At 38.0% G+C, this 21595-nt stretch overlaps 1 protein-coding gene and 1 long non-coding RNA gene across 6 annotated transcripts in view; both read left to right on the top strand.

Moving 5' to 3' along the window:
- ZFAND3 (zinc finger AN1-type containing 3) overlaps positions 1-21595 on the top strand; it is a 323061-nt gene that overhangs the window by 140104 nt on the left and 161362 nt on the right. The gene's annotated exons all lie outside the window — the stretch shown is intronic.
- LOC128315644 (uncharacterized) lies at positions 13616-21073 on the top strand. Its single transcript, XR_008298625.1, has 2 exons — positions 13616-14672; positions 14908-21073. It is a non-coding gene; the product is annotated as an uncharacterized LOC128315644 (long non-coding RNA).

The following is a 21595-nucleotide window of genomic DNA, read 5'->3' as shown; positions in this document are numbered from 1 at the left end:
CACAGATTAGAGATTGATCCCCTTATTTTATTTATTTAAAGTTTATTTTTTGAGAGAGAGACAGCATGATTGGGGGAGGGGCAGAGAGAGAGGGAGAGAGGGAATCCCAAGCAGGCTCTGTGCTGTCAACACAGAGCCTGATGTGGGGCTCAAACCCATGAAGCGAGATCATGACCTAAGCTGAAACCAAGAGTCAGACACTTAACCGACTGAGCTACTCAGGCACCCCAGTCCCCACTTTTATTTTATTTTATTTTTATTTATTTATTTTTTCAATATATGAAGTTTATTGTCAAATTGGTTTCCATACCAATTTGGGTGCTCATCCCAAAAGGTGCCCTCCTCAATACCCATCACCCACCCTCCCCTCCCTCCCACCCCCCATCAACCCTCAGTTCTCAGTTTTTAAGAGTCTCTTATGCTTTGGCTCTCTCCCACTCTAACCTCTTTTTTTTTTTTTTTTTTTCCTTCCCCTCCCCCATGGGTTTCTGTTAAGCTTCTCAGGATCCACATAAGAGTGAACACATATGGTATCTGTCTTTCTCTGTATGGCTTATTTCACTTAGCATCACACTCTCCAGTTCCATCCATCTTGCTACAAAGGGACGTATTTCATTCTTTCTCATTGCCACGTAGTACTCCATTGTGTATATAAACCACAATTTCTTTATCCATTCATTGGTTGATGGACATATAGGCTCTTTCCATAATTTGGCTATTGTTGAGAGTGCTGCTATAAACATTGGGGTACAAGTGCCCCTATGCATCAGTACTCCTGTATCCCTTGGGTAAATTCCTAGCAGTGCTATTGCTGGGTCATAGGATAGGTCTATTTTTAATTTTTTCAGGAACCTCCACACTGTTTTCCAGAGTGGCTGCACCAATTTGCATTCCCACCAACAGTGCAAGAGGGTTCCCGTTTCTCCACATCCTCTCCAGCATCTATAGTCTCCTGATTTGTTCATTTTGGCCACTCTGACTGGCGTGAGGTGATATCTGAGTGTGGTTTTGATTTGTATTTCCCTAATGAGGAGCGACGTTGAGCATCTTTTCATGTGCCTGTTGGCCATCCGGATGGCTTCTTTAGAGAAGTGTCTATTCATGTTTTCTTCATCCATGTTTTCTTCATCCATTTCTTCACCCATTCCCCACTTTTAAATGAGCAAACGAGGTTTACAGAGATCAAGCAGCTTGTCTAAAGCTGTTTAGTTTGGAAGTGGCTGAACCTGATTTTGAAACTAGATTTGCCAGACTCCTAAATAAGATTTCTTTGTTTTTTTGCCTCATGAGAAAGTTACAGATAATGTTGTTCCACCCCCCCTCCCCCTGCCCCCAGAACCATTTGAATGTCAGTTGCTAACCTGAGGCTCTATCACTTCCAAATATTTTAGTGTTTGTTTTCTGAAAACAAGAGCATTTTGATACATTGCTATTATCTAATCCTCAGACTGCATTCAAATTTTCCAGTTATCCCAATGATGTCTCATATAGCATCTATCCCCATAATTCTCTGTATTTCCTTCTAAAACAGTTCCTCACTCTTTTCTTAACTTTTGTGAACTTAGCACTATTGGAGATTATAAGGCATTTATTTAGTGTAATGTCTCTTGTTTTGGTTTTATCTGTTATTTCTTCTTGATTGGTGTTATCTTACGTTTGGAGAAGTATCACATAAGTGATGTTCTCATTGTACCATGTCACATGTCCTACAATTTCAGTTTGACCCATTACTAATGATGACCACTTTGACGACTTTAATTGAGGTGTTGTCTGTTGGGCTTCATTACTGTAAAGTTACTTACTCTTGTCACTTTTGTAATCAATGTTTTGTAGGAAAGTAATATATAACTATGTAAATATTCCATCTTCATGACACTGTTTACTTATTCATTAAATTTGTATCTGTATGGACTCATATTTCCTGTTTTATTCAGTCTGTTATAGTCTGTTACTACTGTTAGGTATTTTGATGGCCAGATTGTTCCAGATTTGGCCAGTGAGAGCCTCTTCAGGTTGATTTCTGTGTCTTTTTGGACACATCCCTTGACAAAATACTCTTGAGATTTTTCTTGCTTTCTGGCACAAGATGTTCCAGGCTTATTTTGTACCTTCTTGCTCCAATCCTGGAATCAATCAGTCATTTCTCCAAGGAACTTTGGTTCTTTTTAGTGGAAAATAGTATTCAGAAGACAAGATATGGGTCTTTAGTATATTTACTGCTGTTAGAATGTTGTTGCTCCTAGATTTTCGTAGTGGATACTTACACATTTACCTCTGTATTTATTTATATCTTTAAATATGTTGAAAGTGAAGAATTAATATTAAATTCAATTCCAGTCTTAATACCACAGGACTCATTCTCATTTTCTTATTTTCTAAACCCCTTCTCTTATTGTGAGAAACGTGGCTTTCATTGTCCTTAATATATTTGCTAAGTGATCAATCCTTCTATATATTACCAGTCTCCCATCTCTGTTATCACTGCCTCCCCTCTTGAATGGATGCCCTGCTTTTCCTTTTTGGGCTCTGCCTCCCATTCCAGTCAGTTCCCCACTTTCTCTCTCCCAATGTAGGATACTTTTCTCCTTCAGCTTGGGCTCCCAAGTGAATTTTTTTAATGACTGTGTTACACTATCTCATCCTCTTATTTGGTGTTTTTGCCACTATATACAAATTGCAGCATTAAGAGTTCTCTGAAATGATTGTCCTGCTAGCAGGAGAGCACCAACTAAAATATCTAAGTGGGAGGAATTGAATGTTAGAACTGAGAAATAACATTTCCTGTGATCAGCCTGGGTTAGTAATTTGTATTCTGCAGATTATCAGAGAACTAGAATTGTTCCTTTGACAAGAAACTGGGGCTTAATGGGCTGTCTCTGGAATTCTCATTAGAGATTGAAAAGAAAAACAAATTTTACTGTTACACAGAGGATGTAGAATGAGGTAGGTTCCTGGGTCAGCAAGAGGGTTTAGAATGGATGGAAGAAAAGAATCTTCTCTGAAGGGACTAATTGGGCTAGGCCTAACCATTGGCAGGATGTTATGTATTCACCAAGCCAAACAGGATGGAGACTTGGGTTGGGGCAAACTAGATGCAGACTCCTCCTTGGAAGGGTAAAGGCAGACTGTCTGACACAGGATTAGTAGGAGGCATGAAGCTGGGCGTTAATGTGGGTGTGGGGTGACGATTATATTTGGTCTATGCTGTTCTGTGGGAACAATAAGCAGGAAGGACAGCTAGCAGTTACTGAGAGGGAGGTTTTAAATCTCTAACAGTGAGAACTGGGATGGTGAATGAGCCACGTGGCACACTGTGCTAGAGTAGGCTCATTCCCACTGCTATGTACTTTCTTATATTTTCTCATCAGAAAAAATGGATAAGAAAATTTATTCCAGCCCTGTTCTTGAAATAACACCAGAGGATATCTAGTGACTTAGGGATATTGTGAAATCCTACCCCTAAAATTCTTAAAGATGTATTTCAGTGCAGTTAAAGAAAACTGTATGGTAAAAACAAAATTTGGAATTTTGTTTTAAGCAAGAGAAAGGTATATTAGTGAATCAAATATGCAATAATGGCCAGAGTAATAAATAACTTAGAATAACTCAACATATGGGGGTAAATTGGTCTAGTAGTTACTGAAATTTGCTCTGATTAATCCATAATTTTTTTCTGTCTGTTCCCTCTCTGAATTCAGTAATTTAGGAGTTAGTCCCTGAATATCTGAGGAAAACTGTTTGATGGGAACCATGCTAGTAAATTCTTGCTCAGTGTGTATCTTTAGGAAACCATCAAATCCCCTTGTGGTTATTGAATTGATTTAGTATCATTAAAATGAGAGAAATTAACAGGATTTAGTAGAATGTAAGGTCATTTCCAGAAGGAAAAAAACACATAGGTCAGAAATTTAAAATGTGTCAGATTTTCCATGCTAAGAAAATGTTAGCGGTTATGGATCTGGGGTAAAATGTATGTGGCAGTTCCTTGTATCATTCTTAGAGTATTTGGAAGTTTGCAATTATGTAAAAAATTAAAAGTCACAAAATATTTTGCTGCCACGGTTCCAGCCAGTTTCTTACAGTGTAGTGAGAGGCCAGAGGAGCCCGTGCCGGTGACTTAGTATTGAAAGAATTTGTTTCTGTGGCAAGTATTATGTAGTACCCCAGCATTGACGACAAGTGATGAAGGTGTTTCGGGTCTGAGGGCCCAGAGGGAGTCCCACAGGATCAGCCAAGAGGGCCCTTGGCTTTGCACAGGATGGAAATCAAACACAGATACAGACAGAGCATCTAGGAGACTCAAAGAAAATGGAAGATGAGTCTCATCTTTGCTTGGGATCTGGGGTTTTTATTGAGTATGGTAGTCTGGTGTTCTTGTCCTCTTAGGCATCCATGATTTGGTCAAAATGACGAATATCAGGTGTCCTTCATAAGCCACTTATGCCCTGGAGCTAGGGGTCTGGACATGAGGTTGTCTTGAGTCAGTGGTCTTAAAAAACGCTGAAGATGACCTTACCTGGACACTCCTTGAATGTTATCTGTTGTGCTGGAAGACTCCAAAGAAATTATTAACTCCCTGACCTTTACAAGTTGGATGTACATTAAGGCCTGTGTAAGGTGGGGGTGCAGATCCTAGCAAGAATAGAAGCAGAAAAAGGACCAAAGGAAAAAACAACTTTCTCTTTTGTGGGGTTCCTTCAGTTTTCCTGTCTCACAGGACCTAGAAGGTCTACGATCTTGACTCAAATATCAGAATAGTTGGAATGGAAATGCCCACTAATTAAAAAAAGATTAAATATGCCTTGGTCTAAGGACTCTCATTCATTCCTCCTCAGTCTTTCTGTGATGATCTGCACTGAAAATTTGGATTGGTGATGTGGTTCATGATTCTGATAAACGTGTTTTGTTCCCAGATGTCTGAGTGATGACATCCAGCCTGCATCAGGAATATCTTTTAGCTTTTATTTGAGTATAATTTTTAGTCTCTACTCCTCTCACTCTCAAATACTTTACATAGCACAGAACACTTTTGCAATCTTTGTTAGTTGAACCCATAATGTAGGCCTTAGGTTGTTATTTGACTTTTTCTAAGCCATCCTGTGGCCCAGCCCTTAGTACTGTAATTAATAAACAGCCCCCTGTTGTATACACTCAAGCACATTTTGTAAATGACAGAGATGCTGTTCTGTGTCTGTGTGAGGGGAATTAGTTCTGGGTTGGCCAAGGGTCTCACTAATTCAATTGAAATTGAATTTTTGCTTTTGATACTTGTTGATTTGACTGCCTTCTGAGTAACATGATAAACACATTCTAAATTTGATGCTGGTGGCTGGGTGAAGTTTTTGGACACACTTCCTCATGTTGCCAAGCTCTTCTAAAATGGCTAAATCTACTTTCGATTCATTCTAGTCAGCAGCCTTGTGCTTATTTCTAAGATTTACTTAAGGTTTCATCCTGAATGAACAGCATTTGCTTTCATATTTCCATTATTTTCCCTCCAACTTAATAGCAGAAATGAGGGTTTCCTATTGAATTTGTATTAATTTTCTCTAGCTAATATTTCTTGTCCTTATTAAATAGTGGCTTTCCCAAATGAATTCTGGGTACATGAGGGAGAGGGAGGTAGAAAAAAAATGGAAGACCAGAGTCATCTGAATTGAGTTATTCTCCTGTTTCTTTCCCTTAAACAACCTCTCTTTTATTTTTTAACCTGTTAGCAATCTACGAGGCTTGACACCTCACTCAATGCAACACTTTTTTTTTAAAATAGTACAGAAGACTCACATAAAGCTGGGTTCAGCACATTAGCCTCACTCTTAGAGCATCAGTTCTTCAAACCAGTCTTTTGCCAGCCAGAGTCTTATACTTGCCTCAGCAAGGCTTCAGAGATAATCGATGATTCTTCTGCTAATGAAAATTTATATCCCTAGATGTCTGATGTGTATTAAATATGTTGTTAGAATAACAGATGTGCTTGCCTAGCATTTTTTGGACTCTTGCAGGTATATGGAATTGGGAGCATGCTCATTTTGAAGATCCATAAAGAGTTAGGACTTAGTATGATTTGAAACATCAAAGAATAATGGTTAGCATCACAACAGCTGTTATTTTATTTGAATGGGAGTGGATGGGTAGTTGGGACCAGGTGGTGTCCTTTGTGCCCTCTCTTCCCTTTGTAAAGCTTTTGGCCGTATTAGATTCTCTATGACATTTGGGGCAAGATTTTATTTTGGCAGACGGGACTTAAGTTAAAGACGTAGGTGAACAGTGGATAATATTCATCTCCAGGAACCTGTGATAGAGTAGTTTTGTTAGCAGTCAGCTGAAAGACAGGTGTGGTGAAGTCAATAATGTAATGGCTTCAGTGAAGATTCCACTTAAATGAAAATAGACCTGAATTATTCATGCAGTTTGCCAACTTAATATCCATTGATAAAGTGATAGTTTATTTTGAAAAAACTTTTGCACTTTCTGAGTTTTGTTGGCACTTCGCTCCCCTGAGTTCATCCGTCAAAGTCATTAGATCTTCTGTCATTGTATTCATGGCTTTTAATTGTTTGACTACTTTTTCTCAGTTCCTGAGTTGCTGATTTGGTAAAACTATCATGATGTTCTTCCCTGTCAGCCTTCAGATGTTCCAAAGGGGCAGAACAACTTTGAGTACTATAAATTATTGATGGCACTTAGCAAGTAGTTAAATGCACCCAAGGTAAAGGAACTATATGATTAAAAAACTTGTGCTGCATTTTAGGTGGATGGTTTCTAAAATTAATTCCATTCCATGGGTGGCTTTCTGGACTTTAAAAAGCATGAATTCACAAAACTGTATTTTTTTTTAAATGAAAATGCCATTTTTGTAAAGATGAACCTCATTTATTAGTAAAGGACTGAAATAGCTTATGAAAGAGAGCCATCATCTTTAAACTTGGTCAATCTGGAGTAGCACTATTCAATAAAAACTTACGTGATGGTGGAAATGTTCCATATCTGTGCTATCCAGTATGATAGCCACTTGTAGTTATTGAGCACTTGAAATGTGGTTAGTGTGACTAAGGAACTGCATTTTCCATTTTATTAAATTTAAATAGCCACATGTGACAGCACAGTTCTTTGCTGCTATACCTTGTATTAGCATAGCTCTGGAGCATTATATAGGGTGCCTAAGCTAGAGGTTCTGAAAGAAAGTGATCCCACTGGGATTTTCTTGAAGCTGAAGACCTGAATACTGCCTGGAGTCACTCTTCTGGATTTTTCTGCGAAATAAATTAGGGACTGTTTTCCACTATTCCCAGTTTCTACATTGGGGAAGTTCTGAAATGTTCTTTCTCATCCACTAAATACTAAGTATTTACTATAATCTTAGATGAGCAGTGCAGGAGTCAGTATATTTTATATAGGTCAGATTAGTTTTCTGTCTCAAACCATTGTTGTGACCTGAGAGTTTATTACCTAGTATCGGTAGGAAAACAATCAACTTTCACTTTACTAAAACTGGTAGATTCACAAGTGGAAATAATCAGATCTTGCCTTTTCATAACAAATAATTCTTCTTTTGTCTACTCATACTTTCACTTCTACCTTCATTACTTATTTTCTTTGAAAAGTTTTCCACCTGCAAGTATTCTTTGCTTTAGAAATTCTTGCATGTAGGTAAATTTGGGAGTAATTGTTCAGATTACTAAAGTATTCTTGCTTTTCAAAGGTGGTCGTTATAGGTTCATCTAACTAGCACCTCTCAAGTTTATCATTTGACCTTAACTTATTTGGGTCATCAATTGAAGGTCAGTTGAGAGTGAAACTTTAATCAGTGGGAAAATAGATTTCAGTGTATAAAAAATAACTAATTTTTGATAATGCATTAGATGAAGTTGGGCATTCTTGCCTCAAGAACCTGGCCAGTTAGCCATGAACTGGTGAGCTACCTCCTCACATTTCCATCTATTTCATTATAAGCTGCCTCAGTTTCCTTGCTTGTACCATAGCAGCAAGAAATCTATTTTTGTGAAGATTAATAGAATGAAATAATGATTTCTCTGCGTGTTGTATGTAAGTGATGAGTCATTAAGTTCTACACCTGAAACTAATATTACACTGTATGTTAACTAAGTGGAATTTAAATCAAAACTTGAAGAAAAAAATAATGATTTCTCTCAAGTTCATCTTCTGATTCAGAAAAGTGGTTCTTAGCAAGCACTGGGAAGAGAAGGCTAATTTGGCCTTTTAGTAGAGTCTCACCCAAAGCAGCCTTACCCTAAGCATACCTCACATTAATCCACTGCTGACAAATAGGCTCTAGGAAGATCAGCTTGCTGGTAGGACTCACAAAAAACATTTCATTAAGTATAAATGCACTCTTGCTTGTAATGCAGAAACTAGAGGGAAATTTTTGAAGGACATGTATTCTAGTTTGAGAAGTGCATTTACTGGTAGTATTTGAAATGCTGAAATGAAAAAAAGGAGAAAGTGTTAGTGGAGACAGGATAGTGACCTGGATTAGCTTGTTTCTTATATTTGAAATATGTTTATTGTACATTTAAAAAACTTGATTGAGGTATGTTTGACGTATGTATATACCTGTGAAAACATCAGCACAACTGAGATAGTGAACATACTTGTCATCCACAAGTAAGTTTTCTCTCACACCTTAAGACCTCATCTCAGGCAACCGCTGATCTGCTTTCTGTCACAATAGATTAGTTTGCATAAATGGAATCGTAGGATGTATACTTTTTTGGCAGGGGGCTCTTCACTTAACCATAACCAAAAGGCCAAGAAACAGTTTGTGGGAGGATCTTTAGGGGAGTGGATCTGGCTTCTTTCAGCATAATTGTTTTGAGATTTATCCATATTGTTGCCTGTGTCAACAGTTCATTCCTTTCAGATCGCTAAATAGTATTCTGTTGTGTGGATATATTGTAAGTTATCCATTTATCTGTTGATGGACATTTCGGTTGTTTTTAGGTTCAAAAAAAAATTTTTTTTTGATGTTTATTTTTGTGAGAGAGAGACACACAGAGTGCAAACAGGGGAGGGGCAGACACACACACACACACACACACACACACACACACACAGACACACACACACACAAAATCTTGAGGCAGGCTCCAGACTCAGCTGTCGGCACAGAGCCCGATGCAGGCTCAAACTCATGAACTGCAAGATTATAACCTGAGCTGAAGTTGGGTGCTTAACCCACTGAGCCACCCAGGTGCCCCTAGGTTTTGACTATTACAGATAAAGCAAGGCTTTGACGTGGAAGACTTTATATGGGCATATATTCCCTATATTCCTTTTCTTTTGGGCATTACTAGGAGTGGGATGGATAGATCATATATGGGTAGGTGTACGTTTAATTTGTTAAGAAACCGCCAGAGTTTCCCAGTGGGGTTATACCATTTAATACTCTCAGCAGCAGCATATGGGGGTAGTAGTTCTTTTATATCCTCCCCACCACTTGATATGGTTACTCTTTAGTTTTTAACCATTCTAATAGGTGTATTTTGGTATCTCATTGTGGTTATAATTTGCATTGCTCTCATGACATTGAGTATCTTTTCATGTGTTTATTTGCTACCCATGTATCTTTGGTGAACTGTCTAAATTTTTTGCACATTTTTAAATAGGATTGTTAATTTTATTATTACTGTGTTTTGAGAATTCTTTATGTATTCTGGATAAAAGTCCTTTTTATATATGCTTTTAAAGATTTTCTACTGCTGTGTGGCTTATATTTTCATTCTTTTAAAGTGACTTTTGAAGAGCAGACGTTTTAAATTTCAGTGAAGTTCAAGTTTATTCATTTGTTCTGTTTTAGATGATTCTCTAAAATTTCTTTGTGTATTCGAGAAGTTTTACAGTTTTAAAGGTTTTATATTTAGATCTATGATTTATTTTGTAGTAATATTTACAGTATGAGGTATGGATCCAAGCTTCCCCCCCCCACCCTCCCACCGCCGCTTCCAATAGTTGGAAAAGTTTTCCTTTTACTATTTCATTGCCTTTAGGCCTTTGTCAAAAATCAGTTGTTTTATTAATATGTGTAAGTTTTTTTTTTGTTTCCTGGACTCATATTTGGTTGTGTTAATCTGTTTCTCTATCTTATGCCAGTACCACTCTTGGGAAAGAATTGACACTTTAACAGTCTTGTCTTTTTATCTATGATCAAGCTCTCTCTCTCCATTCATTTAAGACTTTAATTTCTCTCAGTAATATCTTGTATTTCTTCCTATATAGGTCTTTCATACCTCTTGTCAGAGTTATTCTTTTTTGTCTTTTTAATATTTCATTTATTTTCGAGACAGAGAGACAGTGCAAGTGGGGGGGGGGGTAGAGAATGAGAATCCAAAGCAGGCTCCAGGCTCTGAGCTGTACTTAGAGCCAGACATGGGGCTTGAACTCACAAACCATGAGATTATGATCTGAGCTGGAGCCAGATGCCCAACTGACTGAGCCACCTGGTCACCGCCCCCCCCCTCCAGATTTATTATTTTTGGTGTTATAAGTAGTATTTAAAGTTTTTCCTATTTCTGATTGTACATTGACTTTATATCCTGTCATGTTTATAAATTATTTAAATATTACTTGTAGTAGCTTTATTATTGATTCCATTGAGTTTTCTACGTAGACTTAACAGGTTTTCTATGAATAAAGGGAGTTTACTTCTTTCTCTCTAATCTGGATGCCTTTCATTTCTTTTTCTTGTCTGATTGCACTGGCTGGACCTTCCACTACAGTGTTGAAGTGGTGACCGAATATCTGATCTAAGCAGAAAAGTGTTCAGTCTTTCACTATTAAGTATGTGTGGAGTTAGCTCTAGGTTTTTTTTATAGATGGTCTTGACTAGGTTGAGCAAGTTCCCTTTTGTTTCTAGTTTGCTGAGAGTTTTTATCAAGAATGTTGGATTTTGTAAAATGCTTTTTGTTTGCTTATTGAGATGATCATATGGTTTTCTCTTTTAGCTTAATGTGGGGTTAATCTAGTGAATTAATTACACTGACTGATTTTCAAACCTTGTCCTGCATTTTTGAGATAAGCCCTGCTTCATGATGTGGTATCCTTTTAGTGGATAATGTGGATTCATTTTGGTAAAATATTATTTAGAATTTTTACATCTGTATTCATTATGGATATTAGTCTATAGTTTTTCTATCTTGTAATGCCCTTGTCTGGTTTTATTATCAGAGGAAATTCTGACCTCAGACACTGAGTTGGAGTATCCCTTTCAATTCAGTTGTCTGTAACAGTTTGTTTAGAATTGGTATTATTTCTGACTTAAATGTTTGGTATTCACAAATGAAGCCACCTATGCCTGGAATTTTCTCTGTGGGAGGATTTTTAACTACAAATACAGTTACATATTTTTAAATGAGAGAGTGCACACAGAAGTGAGTGGGAAAGGGGCAGAGAGAGAGAGAGAGAGAGAGAGAGAGAGAGAGAGAGAGAGAGAGAATCCCAAGCAGGCTCCATGCTGTCAGCACAGTGCCCCAGTGTGTCTCAAACCCAGGAGATGTGAGATCATGACCTGAGCCAAAGTCAAGAGTTGGATGCTTAACTGGCTGAGCCACCCAGGCACCTCTACTTTTATCTTTATTACTTCCTTTCTTCTGAATATTAATTTTAATTTGTTCTTCATTTCTAGTTTTTTAAGATAGAAGCCAAATTTATTAAGATCTTTTTCTAATAAAGATTTTCAGTGCTATAATTTTCCATCTAATTATTGCTTTAGCAGCAATACAGATTCTGCTATGTTGTTTTAATGTTCTTATCTGCTAATTTTGACATCTGTGTTAGTTCTGGTAGTTGATGGCTTAGTCCTTTCAGGCTGCTATAACAAAATGCCACAGACTGAGTGCCTTATAAATGAGAGATTTATTTCTTTACGGTTCTGGAGGTTGGCTCAGGGTGGCAGTTTGGCCGAATGACGGCTCTCTTCTGGATCATAGATATCTCGTACCCTCACGTGAAGGAAGGGGCTACTTAGCCCTGTGATACCTCTTTTATAAGAACACTATTCGCATTCATGAGAACCCCACTCTCATCAGCTCATTGCCCCCCAAAGGCCTTTCCTACTAATATCATCACCTTTTAGGGGTTAGGATTTCAACATGTGAATGACCATAGCAGTTGTGAATGATTGGTTTTTCTTCTTATGGGTGTTTTCCTACTCCTTTGTGTACCTGGTAATCTTTGGATACCAGATATTGTGAGCTTTACCTTGTTGGATGCTGCATATTTTTGTCTACCTACGAATCTTCTTGAGCTTTGTCCCAGGATGCAGTTAACTTCTTTGGAAACAATATGATCTTTTGGAGTTGTGCTTTTAGGATTTTGTTAATATGGGTCTGAAGTGGTGCTTAATCTAGGGTTAATTGTTCTCCACTTGCAAGGCAAGATCTTCTTGAGCACTTTACCCTTGCCCTAAATTATGAGTTTTCTTCGTCTGACCTTTGGCACCATTCCCAGCCTTGTGTGCATGACAGGTACTATTCCTCCTAATCCTTTTGGATTCTTTCCCTGGCCTTGGATAGTTTATTTATTTAGAGCAAGAGAGTGTGTGCATGTGCATGCTAGCAGGGGAGGGGCAGAACAAGGGAGAGAGAATCCCAAGCAGGCTCCACACACAGAGCAGAGCCCAATGCAGGGCTCCATGCCACAACTGTGAGATCATGACCTGACTGGAAACCAGGAGCCAGACACTCAACCCCCTGAACCACCCAGGCACCCTGGATAGTTTTTTTTAAATATACACGTACTGATCTGTACACTGTTAATCTGTCCTATGAAATCTAGCCGCATTGGTCTCAGCCAATTTGCAGCTAATTTCCTCAGCTCAGGGCATTTGGGCAGGACCACCTATACAGTTTGCAGGGCCCAGTGTAAAATGAAAACGTGGGCCGATTATTCAAAAACTTTTTGAATTTCTTTTTTTTTCTTTAAATTTATTTTTGAGAGAGAGAGAGACAGACAGAGTGTGAGTGGGGAAGGGCAGAGAGAGAGGGAGACACAGAATCTGAAGCAGGCTCCGTGCTCCGAGCTGACAGCATAGAGCCTGACGCAGGGCTCAAACTCACAAGCCGTGAGATCATGACCTGAGCTGAAGTCGATGCTTAACCGACTGAGCCACTAAGGTGCCCCAAAACTTTTTGAATTTCAAGGTGGCAACAGCAGAGCATTAAACTATGCACAGGTCCTTTCTGAGCTACAGCTGCACAGGTTGCAAAGCCCCTGAAACTAATGCTGCTGCGGGGTTTCATCTCCTTTTCCCTTCCACGTTCTGTGGCCTGGAGACCTCTTCCAAGGCTATAAACTGAGGCATTCTTAGGGCTTGTCTCCGTTGTTTCCTATCTCTTAGGAATTATTGTTGCCCTTATTTTGTCAGATGGTGAATTTTGAATTTTGAAAACTTTTATCTCATGTCCCTTTCTTTCTCTTCCTTCCTTCCTTCCTTCCTTCCTTCCTTCCTTCCTTCCTCCCTCCCTCCCTCCCTCCCTCCCTCCCTCCCTCCCTCCCTCCCTCCCTCCCTTCCGTGCATCCATCCGCCATTGTTTCAGGCAAGAGGATAAATTCATTTCCTGTTAGTCTGTCTTGGCTCTGGGAACAGAAGTTATTCTTGGTGTAAAGATCTGATAGCTGCTTTTTGTTAATTCATTTAAGGACCTGGTAGCTTCTTTTGTGTTATACTAGTTTCCCCTATTTGATCTGTGGGGTTGGCATCTTGTTTAGGTAGCTGTTTTGGGTAAAATCTGTCTTGTGTCACTTGCTGATCTGTTTTCCACTCATAATTCCTGGGCTATAGGGTCTTGAAGTAGAAGCAGACTTCATGTTAACCATCAACTCATTTTCTGAATTGTACCACTTCAGGCAAATGTTATCTTCCTGCTAGCTTCTGCTCTGGGACACCTGGGTGGCTTAGTTGGTTAAGTGTCAGACTTCAGCTCAGGTCATGATCTCCTGGTTTGTGGGTTCAAGCCCCGCATCGGGCTCTGTGCTGACAGCTCAGAGCCTGGAGCCTGCTTCGGATTCTGTGTCTCCCTCTCTCTCTGCTTCTCCCCCACTCATGCTCTGTCTCTCTCTCTGTCTGTCTCTCAAAAATAAAACATTAAAAAAATAAAAAAAATCACTCTGCCCTTATTTTTCTCTGTATTGCATTTAAATGTAAGTTGCAGATGGGTGAGGACAATTCTCTTTTCTCCCATCTCCTTCAAAATGCATCCCCTTGCAGTGCAATTTGATTGGCATTTGTGCAGGAAGGTATTAGCAACCTTTCAGATATGCCCTGCCCTATTAGCAAGAATATACAGTGATACAAAAATGAATTTGTCAAGAGTTTTATGGCTTCATGATCTATCGTACAATATTAATCCTGCTGCAGTGTTATTAAGTCATTTTTCATCTCCCCTCAAATTAATGTTGACGTTCTATTACTGGATTTGTTCTTGTCCCCAGATTAAAACATAAAGGAAAAAAATCTTCCCTGCTACAATATTAAAATTAATTGTAGGGTAAGCAGTATCTTGCTTGGTGAAGTAGAATCTTTCTGGAAAAATTATAACATGAATTTATTTCTCTGCTTTCTACTTGTTCTTGTACACAAAAAAGCACAATTGGAATATACTTTTAAGAGTACAGAGAACAGAGCAAGGGAAGAGGGTAAATTTAAAATATATAAGGTTTTCCATGGGGCGCCTGGGTGGCGCAGTCGGTTAAGCGTCCGACTTCAGCCAGGTCACGATCTCGCGGTCCGTGAGTTCCAGCCCCACGTCAGGCTCTGGGCTGATGGCTCAGAGCCTGGAGCCTGTTTCCAATTCTGTGTCTCCCTCTCTCTCTGCCCCTCCCCTGTTCATGCTCTGTCTCTCTCTGTCCCAAAAATAAATATTGAAAAAAAATTTTTTTTAAATATATAAGGTTTTCCAAAAAGAGAAATGAGAAAATCAGGAGCTTGAGCCTGGGGGGACCCACACCTAGAGAGTGCTTCTAGCCTATAGGCTGATAGTATTAGATGGGTAGGTAGAAGAATTAGGGCTGACTTAGGATCCTATTATGTTCATAGGAATAACATGTTTCTTCTATTTTCAGAAATTTAGGGGTACTTAAAGATCATATGATAAGGTCATCACTTACAAAGGGTAGTGCCAAAATCAGGAATAAGAAGAGAGCTGTTACTATTACTTAAGAATTAAGACTAAATGATGCTCCTCTGTGAATGTGTTTTTTCTTCTTAAATCATTTTCATCCATTTGAGAGCAGATGTGAGTCTCATGTCTGTGACTTCTGTAATGAAATCACAGGGTGTTTTGTTGACTTCTGGTCATAGTTAGGTAATCTGGTATGTTAATTGTTAAAGTAGAAGGAATCCTACAGTAATTATTGAAACTGGGGGTAAATTTACTTAAAATGTTTATTTATATTTTTGAATGAAAGAAGTAAGTTGAAATACAGTATTTTAGTCTTATAAATCTGCATTTACATACAAAATATAACATTTATGTATGGTATAAATTATTTATAGCATTATTTAAATATAAACACATATAACATGAATAATAACTTTTTTCTTTGTAGAAAGGCAACATGAGTTGTATAATAAAAAATATAGCCAATTATACATTTTTGTATTTGTAAATGATGTGTAAATGGTGTAGCAACCTTTAAAAGGCTGAGTATAGGGGGTAGGGAAAGGAAGTTTGATATTCAGTCTCTGGTAGGTTGGAAAAATAATCACTATTTGTCATTTGAGTACAGTGGATATTCATATTTTTATATTTTAAGTCATTATGAAAAATATACAAAAATAAAGGATAGTGAAAAAGGCTTTTATGAATTTTAATTAGATTTAAATGTAGCACACTTTTTTATCATGTAAATTTAGCCATGTAAACATCACAAAAGATGAAAGAATACAGTTACATGTACTTTTTAGCAGAATGGGGTGATCTGTGTTCTTGTTGCAAAAGATCATGTGACAGAGTTCTTCCTAGTAAATGACTAGATGAGAATACCATAATTTATTTTTTACTTTTTAGAGAGAGAATGAGAACATGAGCAGGGGAGAGAGGTAGAGGGAGAGAAAGAATTAAAAAAAATTTTTTTTAAATGTTTATTTTTGAGAGAGGGAGGGAGCAGGGGAGGGGCAGAGAGAGATACAGAATCTGAAGCAGGCTCCAGGCTCTGAGCTGTCAGCACAGAGCCCAACATGTGGCTTGAACCCACAAACCATGAGATCATGACCTGAGTGGACACTTAGCTGACTGAGCCACCCAGGTGCCCCAAGAATATTCTGTTTTCTTTTTAACATTAGAAATACATTCTTAACAGTCTAGAGTGCTTCTGTCTTTTTGCAATCATCTGATTTGTCTAATAATTTTGAACCATCTTTCTCTGTTAATTTTCTTTGCCATCTTTGGCAGAAAATGAAAAATTCTGATTTCTCAGCTACAATTATTGGAAGGTAAAGCAGATTACAAAGATGGTATCTTCAAGTCTTTAATTTCTTCATCTTTTTTTAAAATTTATTTATTTATTTTGAGAGAGAGAGAGAGCGAGCAAGCGAGCATGCAGAAGCAGGGGAAAGGCAGAGAGAGAGAGGGAGAGAGAGAGAACCCCAAGCAGGCTCTGCACTGTCAGTATGGAGCCCGATGCTGGGGGCTTAGGAACTCACGAACGGGGATATGATATCATGACTTGGGCTGAAATCAAGAGTCGGGTGCTCTACCAACTGAGCCACCCAGGTGCCCTTTTATTCCTTCTTGAAAGACGATGCAAATACTTTGTACAATGCAATGAGAAAATGGAAGGGTATGATTGTTTCACTGTTGCATCATCCTTCAATGTAGACAATTCCCTTTTCCTTTTTTCTTATTATTGTAGCCTTTTTAAAAGCATAGTTGGATATAATTGATAAATAATGGCAAGTAATGATAAAGTAACTCCCAGGATGACGAAACTGCAAAAATGTTTCAAGATACAGAGAAAATAAGATCATTAAACTTATGTTATGTGTTAGATTTATAAAACAGATCCAGCAGACCAATATGGTAATTGCAAGGTGGAGCATGAAGTTTCTTACATTGAGTCTGTGAATAGAGGTCAATAAAGATGAATCTTAATTAGAACTATTGAAAAATAAGTTGGATACTAAATTGGGTCTGATGAACTGAGGGTTAAAAGCTTTTAAGGTAAAGTGGTCTAGGTTTTCCCATTGTATATATGAGAAGTTGAAGTGTATTATTAAGTGGCACAACCATCCATTGCTTGGAATGGAGGATGAGATGTGCTCAATGCAGTCTTAGTTTCCACATTCCCCCGGTTGGTGTCTGAGAGCACACTAAAGATTTGAATGCCAGTCAGCTTATGGTCTCTTCTTTAGTTGATGGTAGGATGTAGAGATTGCACTTTTTGGCAACCTTTAAATTGTGTTTGATTACATAATTTGAACAAAGCAGTGTCATCCCGGATACAATGCTGATGGTGAGTTTGCAGAAACTTTGACTTAAAGAATGATTTTAGGACATCCTAGCGTTCATTTGTGCAGCATGAGTCCAGTGTGTGAGAGTGAGCTGATCTTGCAGAGGGTAAGGCAGGGTTCAGTAAACCTGTCTAACACAGTGAGCTAGTTGTAGTTGCTGTCAGTGCATCTCCCTTTTGAGTATATAAAAACCTGGGATTTGGTCTGTTGGTTTTCAGAGAGGATATGTATTCTGTGTTCTTGGAGCTGCTGCAGCAGTTACACTCTTCTTTTAACATACTTTAGTGTGAAAACTGAAAAAAATTTAAAAGAGTTTCATTTGTAATTATTCAATTATGTAAGATTTTTAGTACTTTGATTTTATTTCCCTCAGTTTCCTCTAGCTTAGTAAATAAAGACCTGTAAGCTAAGCAATGACTGTTGAGCACCAGGTATGTTTGAGGCACTGGAGGAATGTGATATTCAAGGGAATCCTTTGGTGAAAGAAAATTTTAAAAATTTCTTTGTAATGACACTAACTCAGTCTAGGAAATACTTATTTCTTAGGAACTTCAGTGACGCCAGGAAGAGGGAAGTCATAGTTGGAAGATACATAAATATGAATATAACAGTCTTGGCCTGAAAAAACCTTAGACTTTATTTGAAATCCTTATACTAACATTTTAGTTTTCAAAGTTAAAAAAAAAATCGTCAGTAAAGTTTAGGTCGGTGTTACCATTTAAGTCATTGGTAATACCAACAGAGCAAGGCATAAGCAATTACAGAACAGGAAAGGGGAACAGAGAAAGGAGTATTAAGATGTAGAAGAGGTAAACGTTTAGGACAAGAGAGGCAGCTATCTGTGAAATTGTGAAGCTATGTGAGATTTGCTTTTTATTCTTCTACTCTCTTTTAACATCTGAATTGTCTTGTAATATAAGGTCTGTCCAACCCAAAAGTCTTTATTGAGTACTAAAGGCATTGTGCTAAAGGCATTATGCTCATATCCCTAGATGGAAATTGATTAACCTACTTTTCCAGGGGCATGTGTGTTTTAATAGGAAACACAAAGTAGACATTGTCTATAAATGTGTTTATTTTGGCCATCAGTGTTTTATTTATTTTTTATTTTTTAAAGTTGTTTTAATGTTTATTATTGAGAGACAGAGAGAGAGACAGAACATGAGCATGGGAGGGGCAGAGACAGGAGGAGATGCAGAATCTGAAGCAGGCTCCGGGCTCTGAGCTGTCAGCACAGAGCCTGACACGGCGCTCGAACTCAAAAACAGCGAGATCATGACCTAAGCTGAAGCCGGACACTTAACCGACTGAGCCACCGAGGCACCCAGGCCTTCAGTGTTTTAAAACTAGGGGAGCTTTTTACATAAATTATGAATGTTTGGCTTCTCTTTACAAACTGTTTTTCTTACCTCTGTTTAATTTTGGTGTGTTTCCAGCCTTCAGGTGTTGAGTAGATGTTGCCCCTTTAGACTGACAGGCATTCCTGAGTTTGTTACAGACTTAAAACTTCATGTTGTTCTGAACCCAGCTTACTTTACTCACTTCTCTTACCTGCCCAAGTTCCCATAGACATTTCAGTTTGTAACCTTTGCCCTTGAACTCTGATAAGATTCATCAACTAGGAGGGGACTTAACAGATTTGAGGCTGGTGGCAATCGTTGAATAACATTCTACGATAGGCACCAAAAATTGTACTTAGTAAGTTGCTTACTAGTGTCATCTGCACATAAGAAATGCCTTACTTTGGGAAGTGAAGAAATAACCACTAGTTTCTTTAAATAACATAGTTTCCTTAGATAACATATAGTGGCTAGCCCCTTGTTGCGGGTTTTTAATCCTTAGTTTAGTATATAAAAATAAATGTTAGTAAAACTCCCTGAGTCTTCTGTCCAGCTTTACATTGACCCAGCTTCTTTTTTTTAAGCATTTTGGCAAATCACTTAGTTTTATCATTTAAAATTATCATAATTTAAGAAAGGGTATATAGCAAGAGATGAATCTTTGAAGAAAGCAGGAATGTTATATTCAACCATCCATACATACCCTGAAAGAAGGATATTTCCACTCGTTATTTATTCCTTTATTATATGGTGAAAGGCAAACTTACTTCATACCATGTTATTAAGAAGCCTAAGTCATAACTATGACTGTGAAAAAAGTTTTCAGAATGTTTGCTAAATGTTCTAAGCATGGAGGGGAATACAAAGGTGACTAATATATGATCTTATTCAGATAGCCTATGGCTTACCAATTTTAAAACTTATTCCCGAATGTAGGCCAGTGATTTATCTTGGAGATCAGTGACCTTGGAAAAATCTCTAAAATATTTAGATTGGAGTAGGGTTTTACTTCGGATCAGATTATGGCACCCGTTGACAAAGTTTGAAATTTAACCTCAGTTTTAGGAGATAATGTAAATACTCAGAACAAATGTGGGGGAGTCGAAGTGAGGTAGGCCCCATATCTCCAAGCATGAGAGAAATTCATTTCTGTGATATGCGGAGTCAGAGGTTACAGATGATGATGTTCAGAGAGATTGTTTCCTAGGTTTTGAAAAAATGGTTTAGAGTTTTGAATTTGTTCTAAAAGTCCTCCCAGTAACAATAGCTAGCCTTTAATTGGTAACACTGTTGTCATAACTTTAGAATCAATAGGAAATTAATAGAAAAAATAGAATTCGCTTGTATAGAGATTTAGAATATCCTGGAATACCTTATTCTGAGAAAAATGAGGATACCTGTATTTGTGTGTGGTATTGGGACTACAAACCTAAACCTATAAAACCTGAAGAAATCATAAGCATTCTCAATGCAGTAATTGTCTGCTTTCAAATGGTAGTTCGGTCACCTGCCTCAGACTTAGAAGAATCTAACTCTTAACCCCTGTGTAAACACTACTGTCCTGATGCAGAACTTCTGAAACCATTTGCTTGTACTTTGTTGAATCAGGGTTAAGAGGAGTGGAGAGAGAAGCAAGAGCCAGATAGGTTTAGGTGACTTTCTGACTCTTCTCACTGGAAACTGGTATGGATCTGGTGACCCTAGGTCATGATTTCCTTGGTCTCAACTGCACTATCTTTATTAAAAATTTTTTTTCAGTGTTTGTTTATTTTTGAGAGAGAGACAGGGAGAGTGCTAGCGGGAGAGGGGCAGAAAGAGAGAGAAAGAGAGAGGGAGACACAGAACTTGAAGCAGGCAGCACAGAGCCCGTTGCGTGTGAGATCATGACTTGAGCCAAATTCAGACGCCTAACAGACTAAGCCACCAAGGTGCCCCTCAACTTCTCTTTCTTTAAAAGGAAGTATTATTACTGTTGGACATGCCTTCAAAATGAAACTTCCTCTTTAAAATAATATCTTTTAATACATTTAGTATTTTCTGGGAAAAAATTCTGAGTTTCTCAGGAAAGTCTTGGAACTGTTCTAGTTACTTGCAGGACGTTTTGAAAACTATTGATAAAGTTGTTGGAGTTGAGACACAATAAATACTGTGTAAGTTAGATTTTTTTGGTAAAATTTTTAATGCTACGTTAGAAGTAAAATGCTAATTTTGCCAATAAGTTGAAAAAAAAAAAGCAAAGTTTCCATAGTAACGTTATCTGTGCCCTCACAGCGGCCTTATTACCCCATTCGACTGTGTGATTCATGCTCTTTTCCTGATAACTGTAGAAGCACATAGGATTCTTTCTGTATCACTGGGTATGAACTTCAATGCTGCTTTCCTGGTAAGCTGTGTAAATATGTGGTCTCAATATGTATCTCCAGTTTGACCTTTATACTTTCTGTTCCTGCCAAACTTTGTCCTTGCAGTGGTGTCTTGCTGCATCTGCTGCCAACTCTTTCCCATTCCCCCACTCACTGCCAGAAATGTCACTGCTCTGAAATTTGTTTATTTTGTCATCTTGTCTCCATTCCTGACATTCTTCATTGTTTGCCCCCATATAATTCAAGATGTTAATGTTACCTCAATACAGTTTCTAACCGGAAACTTACGGAGTTTTTTTGTTTTGTTTTGCAAAATTAAAATATGCTGTTTCCTAAATGTTTTTTCTTAGCTTGATGTCTCCATTGAAGCCAGCCATTATTTCTAAGATAAATTTTTGACATTGATTTGTTTTCATATTGCTTCT

The sequence above is a fragment of the Acinonyx jubatus genome, chromosome B2 (genome assembly GCF_027475565.1).
Source record: "Acinonyx jubatus isolate Ajub_Pintada_27869175 chromosome B2, VMU_Ajub_asm_v1.0, whole genome shotgun sequence".
Taxonomy (NCBI): domain Eukaryota; kingdom Metazoa; phylum Chordata; class Mammalia; order Carnivora; family Felidae; genus Acinonyx; species Acinonyx jubatus.
Note: the sequence above shows the minus strand (reverse complement) of the source record. Positions and strands in the feature narration are given on the sequence as shown.